Source organism: Hyaena hyaena, unplaced genomic scaffold (assembly GCF_003009895.1).
Source record: "Hyaena hyaena isolate Hyena2069 unplaced genomic scaffold, ASM300989v1 scaffold_245, whole genome shotgun sequence".
NCBI classification, from domain to species: domain Eukaryota; kingdom Metazoa; phylum Chordata; class Mammalia; order Carnivora; family Hyaenidae; genus Hyaena; species Hyaena hyaena.
In genome coordinates, this window is record NW_024080878.1 from 643,174 (window position 1) to 662,170 (window position 18,997).

At 37.0% G+C, this 18,997-nt stretch overlaps 1 protein-coding gene across 1 annotated transcript in view; it reads right to left on the bottom strand.

Moving 5' to 3' along the window:
* The window catches only part of STK33 (serine/threonine kinase 33), a 160,076-nt gene that overhangs the window by 97,611 nt on the left and 43,468 nt on the right, over positions 1-18,997 (bottom strand). The gene's annotated exons all lie outside the window — the stretch shown is intronic.

The following is an 18,997-nucleotide window of genomic DNA, read 5'->3' on the forward strand; positions in this document are numbered from 1 at the left end:
AAATGAACAAATCAGAGACTATAGATGCTGGCAAGGATGTGGAGAAATGGGCACCCTCCTACACTGTTGGTGGGAATGCAAACTGGTACAGCCCCTCTGGAAAACAGTGTGAAGGTTCCTCAAAAATTTAACAATAGAATTCCCCTATGGCCCAGCAATAGCAGTGCTAGGAATTTACCTGAGGGATACAGGAGTGCTGATGCATAGGGGCATATCTACCCTAATGTTCATAGCAACACTCTCAACAATAGCCAAAACATGGAAAGAGCCTAAGTGTCCATCAACTGACAAACGGGTCAAGAAGATGTGGTTTATCTATACAATGGAATACTACATGGCAATGAGAAAGAATGAAATCTGGCCATGTGTAGCAACATGGATGGAACTTGAGGGTGTGATGCTGAGCAAAATAAGTCAGGCAGAGAAGGACAGATACCATATGTTTGCATGTACAGGTGGATTAGGAGGAAGTTAACAGAGGACGATGGCGGAGGACAAGGGGAAAAATAGTTGGGGAGAGGGAGGGAGGCAAACCATGAGACATTCTTCAATGCTGAGAACAAACTGAGGGCTGATAGGGGTGGGGGTGAGGGAAAGGGGGGTGATGGGCATGGAGGAGGGCACTTGTTGGGATGAGCACTAAGTATTATATGGAAACCAACTTGACAATATACTATTTTAAAAAAGAAGAGCAAGATGGTTAAAATAATAAATGATCTAAATTTTCAAAAAAAATCTTCTTGATATCTTGAATCAAGTTCAGTTGAATGTCTGCCGATCTCTTTACTACACTACACTTGCTCTATCATACTCTGAATTGTACTTGGTCATTTATTTGTCTGTATCCCTCACTATACCCAAGTTCCCTGAATGCAGGGATGGTATCTCTATTACTACTTATTGTCTACCTGGTGAGGGAATGACAATAGAAAATGTGCTTTGTAGAAGTACATATTCTTCTTTCAGTATAGAAAAGGTATAAAAAGTGAGAAAAGACTAGAGATGGAAAGACAAGAAAGTATTAGAATAGTTCAAGCAAAGATATAAATGTGGCCTTAATCAGAAACGCAGAATTAGGGATGGGGAAAATAGCCAGATTCTGGAAATATATAGGAAACAGAGTGATAAAACTTGGTAAATAATTGGCTATGACCATGGTGAGAGAAAGAGAAAAGTCAAGAATACCCTGAGTGCTGAGGTGGATGATGGCCAAATTACTGAGATAGGAAGGAGAGGAGGAAGAATAGATTTGAGCAAGATAATCAGTTTAGTTTGGGATACGCTAAGTTAGTTTTGCCTTTAGGACACTGAAAGGGAGATGCCTAAGAGGACTGTGGATATGTAAGTCCAGAGATAAAGAGAAATCTAGGTTAGAAGTTTGGATTTATGACTTACACCATAGAAGAGGTAACTGAAATCATGGGTGTAGGTGAGATCACCCAAGAAGGGTGTATGGAATGAAAACAGAAACCTAAAGACAGAAGCCGCTGGGAAGATGGCAGAATAAGAGGACTCTAAGCTCATCTTGTACCCCAGATACAACTAGATAACACACACCTCCGTGTAAATAACCCAGAAAATGACCTGAAAACTGGCAGAACAAACTGAAGGTACAGAAAAGTCTGTATCAAAGAGGGTAGGAAAGGTGGAGACATGGTGTGGAGCTAACAAAAGACTATGGCTGCCTACAGGTGGAAGGGAGCCATGGGTGTAAAAAGGGAGAGAAACAAACTGTCACAACAGGGAGCCCATAAAAGGAAAAGGAATCCTTGAATTCTCATACCATTTGGCTTTGAAAGCAACAGGGTCCAAATTTCATGAGTTTGTACAAACAGCAGGACTTACAGCCTGGAATTTAAAAAATAAATCAGCTAGTTTGATTCTGGGAGAGCCCAGAGGGTTGACAGGAAGCTGGGCCTCCACCCTTAAAGAGAGAACATGATAAATAGCCTATGAAGACATAACATTGAAGCTGCAGTTTGAAAACTTCCTAAGGCATTCATGAGGGAAAGTTATTTACTCATCTTAGAGCATGTCCTGGAAGGGCAGGTTCATAGGGATACTCCTGTAGGAATAAAGCTGGAAGGTGCCATCTCCCCCTCCTATCCACCAGTACAAACACATGGTCACCTGGAAGAACCAGTGCAGCATGGCATTCATGACCTAATTTGCTTATCCCAAGATCCACCCTTTCCAATCACTCTTGCTTCAGTCCTGGTGCTGTGGGTACCCTCCCTAAGAATGCTAGCACAAAATTTGCCAAAACCACGTCTCCTAACCTGTGCACTTAGGGGGCCTCAGTCCCAGTGAAGACAGTAGCCCCACAGAAGATCAAGGCAAACCTTGTTAAAACTGCACACCCAACCTCAGCTGAGGACCAAACACTGTTCACAATAGGCAAACAGAGCCACTGCAGATGACTGGACCAAAGGAAAGTGGCCAGGACATAATAGCAGGGTGAACAGAACACACATAGGAGATACTCCTAAAGTACCAGATTCTGGTGGAGAAGGGACACTGCACTGCAGGGCACTATAGGACCTCTTCTTCATAAGGCCATTACTTTCAAGAACAGGAAACACAGCTGACTTTCCTAACACAGATAAACAGACACAGAGAGTCAGACAAAATGAGGAGACAGAAGAATATGTCCCAAATGAAAGAACAAGACATAACCACAGTAAAAGACCTAAGCAGAACAGATGTAACTAATATGCCTGATAGAGAATTTAAAGTAATAATCATAAAGATACTCACTGGACTCAAGAAAAGAGTGGAAGACATCAGTGAGACCCTTAACAAAGAGATAAAAATGAAGCAATCAGAAATGAAGAACACAACAAATGAGATTAAAAATACACTAGATGGAATAAATAGCAAGTTAGAGAAGGCAGAAGAATGAATTAGTGACCTGAAGGACAGAGTAATAGAAAGTAATCAAGCTGAGCAGATAAGAGGAAAAAAATGCAAAATGAAAATAGACTTAGGGAACTTAGTAATTCCATCAAGCCTAATAACATTTGCATCATAGGGATCCCAGAAGAAGAGAGACAAAAGGGGGCAGAATATTCATGTGAAGACACAATAGATGAAAACTACCCTCATCTGGGGGAAGGAAACAGACATCTAAAACCAGGAAACACAAAGATAATCCTCCTGCCCAAATCAACCCAAGGAGGTCTACACCAAGACACATAGTGGTTAAAATGGCAAAAAATACTGATAAAGAGAAAAATTTTAAAGCATCAAGAGAAAAGACAGTCATATACAAGGGAAACCCCATAAAGCTATCAGCAATTTTTTTTCCCAGCAGGAATGTTGCAAGCCAGAAGGGGGTGGCATGATATATTCAAAGCACTGAAAGGAAAAAAATCTGCAGTTAAGAACACTCTATCCATCAAGGTATCCTTCAGAAAAGAAAGAGACATGAAGAGTTTCCCAGACAAACAAAACCTAAAAGAACTACAAGAGATGTTAAAGGGGATTCTCTGAGTGGGAAGGAAAGACCATAAGTAAGAGTAAGAAAAGTACGAAGCACAAAAGCAGTAAAAATAAGTATATCTGTAAAAATCAGTCAAAGAACTCACAAAATAAAAGGATGTGAAGTATGACACCACACTCCTAAAACATGGGGGAAGAGGAGTAAGAAGGGATTCAAACCAAAGCAACCATCAACTTAATATAGACTGCTATATGCAGAAGGTGTTATATTACAAACTAATGGTAACCACAAATAAAAAAAAAACAATAATAGATATATAAAAACTAAAGAGAAAGAAACCAAGTATATCACTAAAGAAAACCTACAAACAGTGAGAGAAGAGAGCAAGAGAAAAAAGGATAAGAGAAGACCTACAAAAACAACCACAAAGCAAGCAACAAAATGGCTATAAATATATATCTATCAAAAATTACTTTAAATGTAAAAGGACTAAATGTTCCAATAAAAAACATAGGGTGACAAAATGGATTAAAAAACAAGACCTATCTATATGCAATCTACAAGCATATAGATTGAAAGTGAGAGGATGGAGAAACATTTATCAAGGAAACAGCTGTCAAAAGAAAGCCAGGGTAGAAGTACTTATATCAAACAAAACAGGCTTTAAAACAAAGACTGTAACAAGGAACAAAGAAGGAGAACCCAAATACATAAAATAGTTAATAACAAATAAGAAGGAACTAATTGATAGTAATACAATAATAGTAGGGACTTTGACACCCCACTTGCATCAATGAACAGATCTTCCAAACAGAAAATCAACAAGGAAACAGTGGCTTTTAATGGATGTAACAAATATACTCAGAACATTCCATCCTAAAACAGAAGAATACACATTCTTTTTAGGTGCACATGAAAAATTCTTCAGAATACATCACATATTACGCCACAAAACAAGTCTTAACAAATTAAAAAAGACCTAAGTCGTACCATGTATTTTTTTTTTTTACCATAACACTATGAAACTAGAAATCAACCAGAAGAGAAAATCTAGAAAGAGCACAAATACATGGAGGCTAAATAACATGCTACTAAACAATCAATGGGTCAACCAAGACAATAAAGAAGAAATTAAAAGTTACATGGAGACAAATGAAAATGAAAACACAATGGTTCAAAATTTTGGAATGCAGCAAAATCAGTTCTAAGAGGGAGATTTATAGCAATACAGGGCTACCTCAAGAAGAAGGAAAAATCTCAAATAAACAATGTAAACTTACACCTAAAGGAGCTAGAAAAAGACCAAACAAAACCAAAAAACAGCATAAGGGGAAAAATAAATATTAGAGCAGAAATAAATGATATAGAAAGTTAAAAAAAAAAAAAAACAATAGAAGAGAACAATGAAACCAGGAGATGGTTCTTTCAAAAGATCAACAACCTCTAGCCAGGTTCTTTAAAAACAGAGATAAATAGGGGCGCCTGGGTAGCTTAGTCGGTTAAGCGTCCGACTCCTGCTTAGGTCATGATCTCGCGGTTCATGGGTTTGAGCCCCGCGTCGGGCTCTGTGCTGACTGCCAGCTCAGAGCCTGGAGCCTGTTTCAGAGTCTGTGACTCCCTCTCTCTCTGACCCTCCCCTGCTCACGCTATCTCTCTCTCTCTCTCTCTCCTAGAAATAAATAAAACATTAAAAAAAAAAAAAAGAAAAAGACAAGGAGAATCTTAAAAGCAGTAACAGAGAAGTGATTTATTACATTCAAGGAATGTTCAGTATAATTAACAGCTGAATTATCATCAGAAATCATGAAATCAGAAGGGAGATGACACATTCAAAGTTCTAAAAGAAAAATAAAACCTGTCAACCAGTATTTCTAAATCCAGCAAAAACTATTCTTCAAAAATGAAGTGACTAGCATGAGGCCAGTATTAGTAATAAATTGTAAGCACTCAGAACATGTTGTGGGATAATGGAAGGGGAAATGAGTCTAAATTATGACCACACCCCTTACATCATGCCTCAGCAAAGATTCTTTGATGAAACTTGTGGTAAAGGTAAAAGTAAAGGAGGAAAGATAGTGTATACCTTTGTCAAGCCCATCTAACTAAAGAAGACTAAATAATGGTTGGTAGATAGACTTAAAGGCACCTCTGATAAAAAATCTCTACATCCTCATAAGCCAAATCAGAAACTACTGGGTAAACAAGTCCTTTTTTGTTAACACAGTGACTACTGAGACAAATACCATAATCATTCTAGGAGCACTTAAGAGAGTACTTATAAAATTAACTGAAGAATGCAAAGATTAATCACACTCCTATTACATGAAATTTTCAGTCTAGTCAAGTATTTCTCAAATGGGCTTTACCTTATCCACAATTACAAATTACACAATTACAAATACACAATTACAAATACATCTATATACATATAATACATATACATACAATATTATATTGTATACAAATATAAATATTTGTACATATACTGAAATATGTATTTCATAAAAATATTCTTAGTATTTATAATATAATGTATTTGCTATTCTTATCTATTCTGTTCTCATTTAAAAATATTGTTATAATACCCTACCATCACTCCACTAAATTGATTTTACTACCCAGTAATGGTCATGTTTCCAAATCTGATCAAATTGGTAACAAAAAATGCCAATCTGGATATTTGCTCAAGTAACTTTAACAAAAGGAAGAAAAATTAGGTGCTCAATAGAGGTTGCTACTGTGGGAATACAGGGGAAAAAGTTAATCATTTTGACTAGGGTATCCAGGTTCCACTGCATACAACCAAAGACATAAATGAAACTTCAAACTATAGGAACTAAGAACTGGTCGTAGTTCTTTTCCTTGATGCTGCCTGCAGAAGAGGCAGCCATCTCCTATTCAGCATCACGGCTTCTCTCAGACTTCTGAGGAAGCCCAAGATTATCAGAAGAGGACCAAGAAGTTCATCCAAAACCAATGAGAATGATATGCCAAAATTAAGTGCAACTGGTAGAAACCCAGAGGCATGGACAATAGGTGTGCAGAAGATTCAAGGGCCAGATTTTGATGACCAACATTGGTTACAGGAGCAACAAGAAAACAAAGCACATGCTGCCCAATGGCTTCCAGAAGTTCCTAGTCCACAACATCAAGAAGCCTAAAGTGCTGATGATATGCAATAAATCTTACTATGCAGAGATTGCTCTGCAATCTCTAAGAACTGCAAAACTGTTGTAGAAAGAGCAACCCAGCTGGCTATCAGAATCACCAATCCCAATGTTGGGCGGCACAGTGAAGGAAATGAATAGACAGCTTATGTGCACATCATATTTGTATTAATAAAACCATAAAACTACAAAAAAAAAAGAATTGGTCATAGTTGGTTTCCTTTTTACTACTATTTACCCAGCCTGAGTGGAAGACAAACTACTAAAATATTTAATATAGCAACTAACAGTGACACTTAGACATAAACTTGAAAGTTATCTGGTTTGTTGTTTAGATACTATTGTTTCTCTTGTCCTTGTTGGCTCTCTTCCTCTGGAATGAGCAGCTAACCCCCAGTGCCCAGTCCCTAAATCTACTTATTGTCCAAAGTGCCTGTCTCTGCCTCTGTTCAGATTTCCAAGGTGCCCAAGTATTCCCCAGTCCCCAGTTTTGTCCTATGTCTGTCATATAATTTCCTCAATACTGTATGGCATTGGTAACCATCATCAAAACTTGGACAAAACCTGCTCTAAATGCTTTGTAGAGGTAAAAGAAGGAGTATTATATTACATATACATGTTTCATCTGCACTGAATAGCTAAATTACTGCTTAACTCGTTGATCTTGGCATACCCAGATAATGAAAGAACTATCAAGTATCTAAAGACTTTGACTGAAGTTTCAGAGCTCAGTGCCTGGCAGTGCGCCGGTGCGGAAAAAGGGTGAATCCCTAGGAGCCAGCAGTGCGGTCTGAGGGGTCCATGTGCCACATAAGGAGAAGTGGTTCCTCTGCTTGGAGTACATTTGGTAGAAGACAAATGGTCTCCCCACAGGCAAAGATCCCAGCAGACCCCAAAGAACAGCCATGTTTGCTGGTATTGGGACATACTAGAGCACCACAAAACCTGGCACCACTTGTGTGTTTATGTTTTGATTTGCCATAATGTCTAAACCCCTGCCACTACACGGTTGCATGAACATTTCCTGGGGCCAGTTGGTATTTGGCCATTGCTCAGAGACCCTCCCCCAGATAGTCAGTGGGGGTACAAACCACAGAGATCTCTAAAGTGTGGGATTTTGAAACACAACCCCATTTGAGATAAACCTCTGGAGGGAAGTGCTGCCTTGCAGGCAGGTTGTAAATGGGCCGGGTAAAGGCAGGGAGTGGATAGAGGCCTGAGAAAAAAGAAGGGTGGTTGATCACAGGTTGGTGAGAGCATGACATTCCTTCACCAGAGACTAGGGGGCTGGGTAGAGTCATTTTCACCTCTCCTGGGCATGCACACATGCATGTGTGTCACACTGACGCACTCCAGTAAGCTACACAGTGCCACCTAGTGGAGAATGGGGCCATTACACCAAGCCCTGCCCAACTGCACCATCCAAGCACATCCCCCAAAAGACCAACACAAATCCCTCCACCTGCTTAGTGTACAGACTATAAAATGCTTCATATTTTCAGTTCTAGGGGAAACCGCATGTAACTTCTTTCAGGTTTCATTCTATTTGCTGGTTCATTTATTAGTTCCTTTTCTTTGCTTCTGTTTTTACTTAAATTGGATTTTTTCCCATTCTTTTCTTTCTCTTTCTTGGATACAGAAAGAGAAAATTTCATTTTTAAAATTTTATTTTCTTAATTTTTTATTCTATTTCATTTTCTTTATTCTACTTTGTTATAACATTTTTTAATTTTTTAATTTTTTCTTACCTTTTTCCCTTTTCTCTCCTCTTTTCTCTATTCTATCAAGCTTTTTTCAACAAGCAGACTGAAACACACCTAGAATCTAGTTTCCTTTATTTTATTTTTTGTTTTGTTTCTAATTTTTTTAATTTTTATTTTTCATGGTATTAATTTTTTTCATCCTCCAAAATGACAAGATGAAGGAGTATACCCAAAACAATGAACAGGAAGAAATGACAGCCAAGGACTTAACACAGATAGAAGCAAGATGTCTGAACTAGAATTTAGAGCCATGATAATAAGAATACTAGCTGGGGCTGAAAAAAGCATAAGAGGCACCAGAGATTCCCTAGAATCCTTTTCTGTGGAGATAAAAGAAATACAATCTAGTCAGGCTGAAATTAAAAATGCTATAACCAAGATGCAATCTCAGATGGATGCCACAACAGCAAGGATGGATGAAGCAAAGCAGTGACTCAGTGATATAGAAGATAAAATTGTGGAGGATAATGAAACAGAAAAAAAGAGGGAAACAAAGGCAAAAGATAAGGACACAAGACTTAGAGAACTCAGTGACTTATTAAAAAGTAGTAATATCTGAATCATAGGAGTCCCAGAAGATGAAGAGAAAGAAAAAGAGGCAAAAGGTTTATGTGAGCAAATTACAGTGGAAAACTTCCCTAATCTGGGGAAGGACAAAGACATTAAAATCCAAGAAGCACAGAGAACTCCTATTAGATTCAACAAAAACTGACCATCAACAAGACATATTATAGTCACATTCACAAAATACACAGAAAAGGAAAGAATTATGAAAGCAGCAAGGGTTAAAAAAAAAAAAAAGCCCTTAACATATCAGAGACGACAGATCAGATTTGCAGCAGACCTATCCGCAGAAACTTTGCAGGACAGAAAGGAGTGGCAGGAAATATTCAACATGCTGAATCAGAAAAAAATCAGAAAACATGCAGAATCAGAAAAAAAAAATGCAGCCAAGAATGCAGCCAGCAAGGCTGTCATTCAAAATAGAAGGAGAGATAAAGAGTTTCCCAGACAAACAAAAACTAAAGGAGTTTTTTGAACCAGCCTTGGAAGTTACATTGCATCATTTCCTCCATAACTCTATTGGTTGAAGCAGTCACAAGCCTGCCTAGATCCAAGGGGAGTGGACAGAAATCCATGTCTTGATAGGAATGTCAAATTTTACAGAAATGCTTTAAAACCACCAAAGCAACAAAGTTGAAACCTAGAGAAAACATCACTTTCTAACAAAATGTGAACTCCCAAAAATAACCCAATAAGTGGAAAGCTTGAATAGATCAAATGGAAGAGACTGGAAGAGTGGTTAAAAATCAGCTGCTAAATAAATACATGAGGTGTTTCACAGCTGAGTTAAATGAAGTTTTTAAAGAAGAGAAGTGAGTGCCATGTTATTTGAACTAGGGGCTCTCAAACTTTAGTGGGCATCAGAATCACCTTGCCAGCTAGTAAACATGCAGATTCCTGGCCCCATCCCCACAGATTCTGATTCAGTAAGTCTAGAGTGCAGAATGAGGATCCACATTTCTTACAAGGGAGGTCATGTTTACACCTCTTGTCCACAGAGTACATTCTGAGTAGCAGCGATTTAAACCAGGGGCTAGCAAGCTATCACTTGTCAGGCACATCTAGTCTGCCATCTATTTCTATAAATAAAGTTCTACTAGAATATAGCCATACTCATTCATTTACATATTGTCTACATCTGCTTTGGTGCTACAGTGGCAAAGCTGAGTAGGTGCAACAGAAACTATATAACCCACAAAGCATAAAATACTTACTATTCTGGCCCTTTGCCCCCACACCCTAATTGGCCAAACTTTGCCTTCAGCAGACATTTTGGTATCCTCTGCTGATTGTGATAGTTCAGTGCAAAACAAATAGCTTCATTCATCTCACATGCTATTTTCACTGACTGAGCAACAACCTGGATCACTATGTTGAAGGGATGTAAGACTGTCCAAGTTTGGAAAAAAAAAAAAAATGTTGTGATCCTTGGAGATGTCTACCACCGGCACTGAAAGAAGTAACTTGTAACAGGGATGGTGTCTATTTGCCAGCCTGACTATAAAACATACAAGGTTTAAGAATTTTTTCAAAAACTGTTGGAAAACTGCCACAAAATATGGATGTAATGCACACATTTTTAACCACATCATTAACAATGTATCAGATTGCATTCCAACTGCTGTGGAAGTTATTGTAATACTATGCAAATATTTCACATTTATAAGAAAGTAAAGAAAATAAAATCATTTTGTGATTTTATCAGAGTGTAATACAGACCAATTTTGTCATGTTTGTACACAAGATTTCTGAGATTGATGTCTGCTCTTGAAAGAATACTAATAATGTTTCAAATGCTATGAGCCCATATTTTATCAGTTGAAAATGTCCCCATTATTAAGACATCTTTCACAGATCCCAAATCTCAACTCAGGGAGTGATTTCTGCACATTAACACCATATTCCCATAATGTTATTTCCAAAATAGTGACCAAGAACATATTAACAACAGAAATATTTTAAGATTTGCATATTTACTTTATTATTTAAAAGGCAAAAATGCATTTGTTGTACTAGGCAAAAGAAAAGTTGCATAAGAAAAAATATATATATATATTTGTTGTTCTAGGCAGAAGAAAAATTGCAGATGAAAATTTCCAATGTGGACAGGAAAGAGTTAAATGCCAAATTCCAGTAAAGCAGGAAAGAGCAGGCTGCCATGGAATCCAAGATTGAGGGCACGAGAGAGAATGAACCACAGAAGAATCAGGCAAGGATCAGCGGGGCATACCCAGACATGGAGCTTTTCCAACCATTGTGTTGTTCCTCACATTAACAAAGCCTGGCACATAGAAACAACTCAATAAATATTTGTGGAAGGAAGGACAAAAAGCATGAAAGGTGAAAGGGAGGGGAGGCAGAAGTTCACACCACAAAGCTGTGGCTCCATCCTAATTGCCAGATGGTGGTTATAAAGAACAGTTTTGGAAGGTAACTGGTAATAAATATGTTTCACCACCAGAAATGAGGATGGCCAGAAATCAGCCTGCAGTTGCTAGGGGACTGATGTGCTAAGTTCCTAGCAAAGGAATATCTCTGTAAAGGACACAATGGCTCCTGACATATCAGATACAAGTGTTTGTCCTTGTGCCCTGACTCAAAATATTATAAAGACAACTCTATTTCCAGGAAGAATAAGGCTCCTCTGAGACTTTTAACCTTGATATGCAAGATGAAGTTTTATTTATCATATACTTTCTTTGGTCTGCAAAACTATATTAATAAGATTTAGAAAGAGGAAGGGAGGAAGGGCAGAAAATCTGCTGTGCAGTTGATGATATTTGTCCAGGCATGCTGGGTGAAATCTATCAGGAAAGCAAGATAATTCCAAATGTTATCTAGCATAGAAGCTTTTAAAACTAAGGCGACCATGTTTATGCCTAAGGACTGAAAATGTATGCAAAAATGTGTGTATGTGCATTTTTCTGAGAGTCCATTGCTTTCATCAGAGTGCCAGAAAGGTCCACAATATTTATCTCCCCTCAAATATTAAGAACTACAACTGCAGTGATTTACAAATTGTAAGTCATTTGTGGAGCACAACATTCTATAATTAAATAGAATAGAAAATATGAGAGTCTAACACTTGTCATAAAGGTATTATTTCTTCAAGCTGGCTTTCAGGTATGTGTGTGAATGTGTGTGTCTGTGTGTGTAGCAACGTAAATTTTTTCATACTGAGGCTGGGGTTTAAATGTTTGAAATCTACTGCTCTAAGGCATGAGAAATGGCTATATACAATTCTGTAACATATTAAATCATCATCCATTGAAAACAATTAGGTGATCTGTGGTTCCACTGGGTATTCTACTGTTTTGAGTGACACCTGATCCACCAAAATGAAATTGCTATTATTAAAGAACTGCAATCTGCGATACTCAGAAATAAAAATATGTCTCTTTAAGGCCCTATTGATCTTAAGACCAAGGACTAGAAAGTGGTTGCCTTTGAAAGGACCCTGCACACTGGGCCTCTCAGAAAAAAAATGTAAAATACTGAATAAAATGTTTAGGAAGAGAGAGAAGAGTACAGATATTTCCCTGGGAGAATAGAATACTCTAAGCACCTTAGCAAGATACCCAGGAAATAAAGAGTATGGAAACTCACCCCTCAACTTGGTATAGCAATAAGTTTTAGAAAAAATATTATTTCTTTTACACAAAAGAGGCAGAAATATATGATAAATTTGCCTGACTATTTGGGTGTGAGAGTGTCACATTAGCCCCAGTCACCAGTGTCTGGTAATCTATTCTTTTCTAGGCCTTAATACAAGAAATTTAAATGGTCCAGGCATTGAACTATTTGGCTTATTGTCTAAAATGTTACTAAAACACTTCACAGATTTGAGTTTTCCCAGTCAATGCGAAACTTTGAAAAGTATCTCCAGATTCTGCAAAGCCAGACTACTATTCCTCCCCAACCTACAAAAGACCAGAAGTTACCCTCCCAGGCAAGTGCGTTCTCTGGCTTGGGATGCAAGTTTATCTGAGATCAAAAGTGAAGTGCCATATTGAGTGTCCCCAGCCTCTCCCCTTGTTTTATGGCCCAGAGGGCCGGGAGCCAGGCTTATAGCTACTACTGACATACAAGGATTCCTTGCCTGCAGTCCCCAGGAAAAAAAAAAAAGGCTTAGATTCTTACCAGGTTGCCTTGACCAGCTGACACAGGGCTTGTCATGCAATTTTGATACCTCATTCTTGAATAGAAAACATAGGCAGGGATAGCTAGACACTTTATAAAAGACACAAAAGTGAAAGAAAACAAAAAAAATGGGGGTAAAGGAACTCAAAGAAAACAGAGGGAAGGCCAGAAACAGAATTATGCCAAAGTATAATATTCCCCAAGAGTTAAAAGATATCCATGAAAAAAGAAGCTACAACAAAAGAACATTCAGAAACAATCTTAAAAAAAATTAAAGGAGTTAGAAGATAAACTTGGGAAATATCTTAGAATATAGACCAAAAAGATGGAAAATGAGAGTGAATAGATAAGAAAATTAAATGATATGTATAAGATAACCCTTGAATAATGAGTTCCAGCAAAAAAGAAGAGAGAAAACAAAGAGCAGAAATTATCAAAGAAATAATAAAATAAACTACTCAGGAGTAAAGAATTTCCAAAATGAATTTCCAAACTGAAAGCATCCACAGATTTCACAGAAAAATTAAGGAAAATGATCCACATCAATAATCATAAAATTTCAGAACATCAAGAACAAAGAAAAGAAAGGCTGTTGAGGGGGCTCCAGAATGGGATGGGAATCAAGCTGATACCACCTGAACCCACTGATCAGTACTAGCCTTACCAAAAGTAGGACAACAAGACACTGTGTGTCTAATGATGTGGTGTGAGGCTCATTATGTGCTGTAATAGGAAATAACCAGCACTGCCTGTGAAGTATTATTATTTAACAATTGAACTAGAATTTAATTAAGCCTAAATGTAAATACTAGCGATTTTTTTCAACTGTTGTATTTTTCAGGACTAAAATTTCATTCGGTTTTCTTTATGTCCTTTATTTCTATGCTGAGATGTTCTATCAAGGGAAATATTAAGGGTGAATCTTGTCAGTTTAGTAATCATAAGTATAATTTTATAGATTACTTTGTTGCCACGAAGGGGAAAAAGCCTATGGCAGGAATTTTTCTGGAAAAATGAATTGCTCGAGAACATAGGCAAGATGTGTCCTGCACTAGTGTCTGGTGTTCAACAAATGGTGAATGAATGAATGAATGAATGAATGAATAAATGAACACACATATATGCATGTCTCTACAAACTTGGAACAAGGAGCAGAATGTCTACTCCTTTCAAAAGGTGCTAAAGAGGGGAAGAATCTAGAGCTACAATCCCTAACAGAAAAGCCCCTGAAAGTCGGGAGTCAGGAACTGTTTCCAGTAATAATTATGGAACAGTGAACTACTGCTGTCTGGCCAATTAACCATTCTGACTAGAGGACAGTACATGAAAGCTAAAAGGAATGTTTCCAAACATACTGAGGATATAAACTGGGATAAATAAGTTTAAGAATTGTCCAAAATCTGTTCTCCCTTTGATGTTCAGCCATATCCAAGAAATGTCAGATCTAGCCAGAAGGATTTTACTACTGAATGATTTACAAAGTTTATAGAAGAGACATTCTTATACTGATATTGAGGACAGTCTTCCAGGGGGGCTTGAGAGCCATCGTGGGACATTGTGCTACATCCTAAAAGTTGTTCTGTCGGTGCAGGCAGTAAGTCTCTCTTTTCCTGGTCTGATGAGCCCATGAGTAATCATTTGGGAGAGGATATCTGAATAAGGTGAAGGAGCAGGACAACCGGCCAACATGGTGACTAAACACTGACCTTGTGACTAGATGAACAAAACTCTCTGCCAAAAACAGACTATACTTCCTACGAGCAGGCAAGAATGTTTTCACTTTTAGCCTAAAGCAAGGGAGTGCCCATAAAACATCAATACTAATAAGAGTAAACTATTCTAATTTTGGACTGCAACAGACAGAAAAAGGTTTGGAGAATCTACCTGCAATTGCTTCCTTAGTTTACCCCAAGTAACTCGTGCATAATGATTTGGCATTAACATAATCATGTAACTTATTTGGCATTTAACTAACATGAATATGTGTAAAGATTATAGTATCCCCTTAATAGCTAACTCATAACTAAAGTAATACACAAACATTGACTAATATAAATTTTAAGCTTCTATAGATTAATAAAGAATATTCGGTGTATCATCCTTCAGTGAGCCACAAACTAAAGAAAAGATTATATGATCAATTTAGGTTCTAAACAACATTTTACAATGGAAAATAGACGAAGCAATTAAAGGCCCCTAAAGAATTCAGTTTTATACCTTAAGATGGGTTAAATTATATCAGTTACTTGAAAATGTGTACATTTTTCAATAAGTGTATTATTTAAAAACTGACCTAATTTACTAATGAAAGAACAAGAGGCTTTTCATCTCTCCTATTCTACAGAGGTTTTTTTTTCTTAAATAGTTCTCGGTTTCTTGACTCTGTGATATAATACAGTTTTACATTTTCTGCTTTATCTGCTGAAGCAAGATAACTCAGTAGCTATTGTCCAAGCAGATTTTCATTTCACCCAGACCTTAGTTTTATACAAAGTAAATTTCCTAACTTCAGAGAACTTAACAACTATTCCTAATGAGAAACTCCTTAGGCAATGCCAAGAAAAAAAACTATGGAAGAAATTCTGCTCCAGTACAGTAGGAACAATTCTTACTAAATAGCTTTTTTTCCCCCACCAACTCCAGTGCATTAGGTACATTCCATGCATATCTCTCTATCATTGTATATTTTGGAATAAAAAATATATAAAATTATACAGGCCTAAGTCACTCGCTATTTTACTTTTCATTTGTTTAAAATGTTTCACAACTTAAGTCTGTGATAATACAGTCCCCTCCAGAAGATTTCAATAGTATTAAAATGCTTCTTTCAATTTAAAGGGCAAAATATCTGGAAAATTAAGGTCACAATGTTGGAGAGTCTAATGGAGTATGGATTTTGACTTGAAGTACTTCAACCAGAAACCTTAGCCATCCTAAAGCTGTCTCTCCTGGATATAATAAGTTGTAAAGCTTTGAATGAATTTTCAGAATATGCTTCATATCTCTCATAACTTCAGAAACGGATGCAGCAGAGAAGCACCGAGAATAGTCTCTATAATAATGGAATTTTTATGCAGTACCAATAAGTTACAGAGCCTTTAAAACAAAAGATGAATAGGATCGTTCTTAAAGGAGGAAAAATAACAGGTATTAGATTTCTTTGTAAAAATTTGTGCTTAGGCTCCAGAGTCATTTTCAAAAGATCAAAAAATAGCAGATTATTTGATCCAAGCTGTCATAAATGCTATAGAATCATGATTAAATCAAATGTTGATTTTCAGAGGTAAGGTTTTTCAGTATTTCTATAGCTAATAAGGCTAGTTCCATATTCCATTATAACACCTACACCATTCTTTCAGATGGGGCACTACCTGGGATATACTGAAAGACCAAATCACATGGAACATATTTGAAATTGGGAAACAATGCAAAACATATTTCAAAATATTTGCTTTTAAAATGTTCATCTAAAACAGTGGTTCTCAACCAGAGGTGATTTTTGCCCCCCTGGGGACATTTGGCAATGCCTGGGGACATTTTTAGTTGTTGCAACTAGGGGAGCCCTACTAGCATCTGAGGGTAGAAGCCAAGGATGCTGCTGAACACTTACAATGCATAGGGCAACCCCACAACAAAGAGTCGTCCTGTCCAAAATGTCAATAGTTCCAGGGCAGGGAAACCCTGATGTAAAATAATACCATGCACACAATCAAATGAAATCAAGTTTCTGAACAAATGAATGAAACTTAATAAACAAAATGATTTAGTTTTCACTTTTTATAGCTTCTTATTACCTCCCTCAATTTGATGCTGCCTAATACAGACTCTATGACTAGCCTCAAGATCTTAATCTAGTCATTCACCAGATTTCCCCATGGTATCAAATATGACTAAATTAAAGTCACATGTTTACCAAGGATCTTGCCCTATGCCATGGTTCCAAGGAATCCAAATGAGAGACACTACATTGACAATTTAACTGTCACTCAATTTAGCAGATGAATACATTTTCAAATCCCTTTGGTGATTAACAGCTCAAAAATATATAGCTTTTAACTATGAATTAAAACACCATTATTTTACTTAACCACATTTGTTGATAAACCAACGTATTTAAAATTCACAAATCAGGACTAAATAACTAAAATAAATAGTCTTTAGAAACAACTAGACTAGACTAGACTAGAATAGACTTTAGAAAAGATATCATGCAAAGAGTGTAACTAGAAAAGTTTAAAAGGTTCATGTCACATGACCTTTTGAAACAGTCATTCACAATTTCCAAATCAAAACAATCATAAAGAAAATTTAAAATTCTAGAGTCCCCTTGGGGCACCTGGGTGGCTCAGTCGGTTAAACATCCGACTTCAGCCAACTGCGGCTCAGGTCATGATCTCACAGTTGATGAGTTAAAGCCCCCCATTGGGCTCTGTGCTGACAGCTTAGAGCCTGGAGCCTGCTTTGGCTTCACTTCCCCTCCCATGCTCATGCTCTGTCTCTATCTGTCTCAAAAATAAATAAAAAGAAAAAAAAAGAAAAGAAAAAAATCTAAGGTCCCCAACTTAATCTAATATGAAAACATCCTGCAGAGAGAAAATCAGATTTTTATGTTTTTTAACCCAGATTTATACATAGTCTTTCCTGTTAAGTAGCTAGGGACTGATTTTTATCAACAAATACCTAGTACACTGTTTGTTTCTAAAGAGGTATTATGGATACATTTTATTTTTTCCTTATAACTTTTTAAATTTTTCAAAATTTTTATATGAAAAGTAAATAATATATTCAAGCAAAAAGACCCTCTGATAATTCACATATACTCATTAATTTATACTGAATCATATACTATTCCAGGGTTAAATTTTAAGAACAAATCTAATCATAAAGGTGTAGAATTCCTAAATTATTTCTCTTTTATTTTTTTAAGTTTTTTATGTCTTTATTTTATTTTTTGAAAGAGAGAGAGTGTGAGAGAGACAGAGTGGGGGAGGGGCAGAAAGAGAGGGAGTCACAGAATCTGAAGCAGACTCCAGCCTCTGAGCTGTCAGCACAGAGCCTGACGCGGGGCTTGAACCGACAGACCGTGGGATCATGACCTGAGCCGAAGTCAGACACTTAACCAACTGAACCAACCAGGCTCCCCTCTTTTACTTTTTTAAATGTTTATTTTTGAGAGAGAGAGAGAGTGAGCGGGGAGGGGCAGAGAGAGCAGGAAACACAGAATCTGAAGCAGGCTCCAGGCTCTGAGCTGTCAGCACAGAGCCCAATGCCAGGCTCGAACTCACGAACTGTGAAATCATGACCTGAGCTGAAGTTGGATGCTTAACTGACTGAGCCACCCAGGCACTCCTTATTGCTCTTTTAAAAAGCTATCACTTACAAAAAGGAAAAAAATGCTTAACCAACTGAGCCACCCAGGCACCTCTCACAAAAAGGAAAAAAATGAATATAACTGAGACTTACAAAGAAATGCTTCTAGCCAAAATAATGTTAATTATAAATACTATGTCAATTATAAACATTTACACATTATTCTGCAACTATTCTTTGTTTTGATTATTCTTGGAGACAAATGTTTCTATGAGAAATATATCACAATCCTGTATATTTAAATATTGCCTGAGATAATGTTATTTCCGTAAAAAAAAAAAAAAATATATATATATATATATACACACTCTAAGGATTACATCAACTAAAGCCATGACATGGTCTTACAGTTATATGTTGAAGAGCAATCTAAAAGCTGTTCAAATGTTTACTCAGACAGAAATGAAGGGCACAACTTCTCAATAAAAAGTTAGAAATAGGAAGTTGTTTACCAGAGGTATAGGTCCAAATGAACCGATGAATAACGAAATTCTATATGGGACTATTCCAAACTCATTTAAAGCCACATTCACTTGGAAAACCCAAAACAA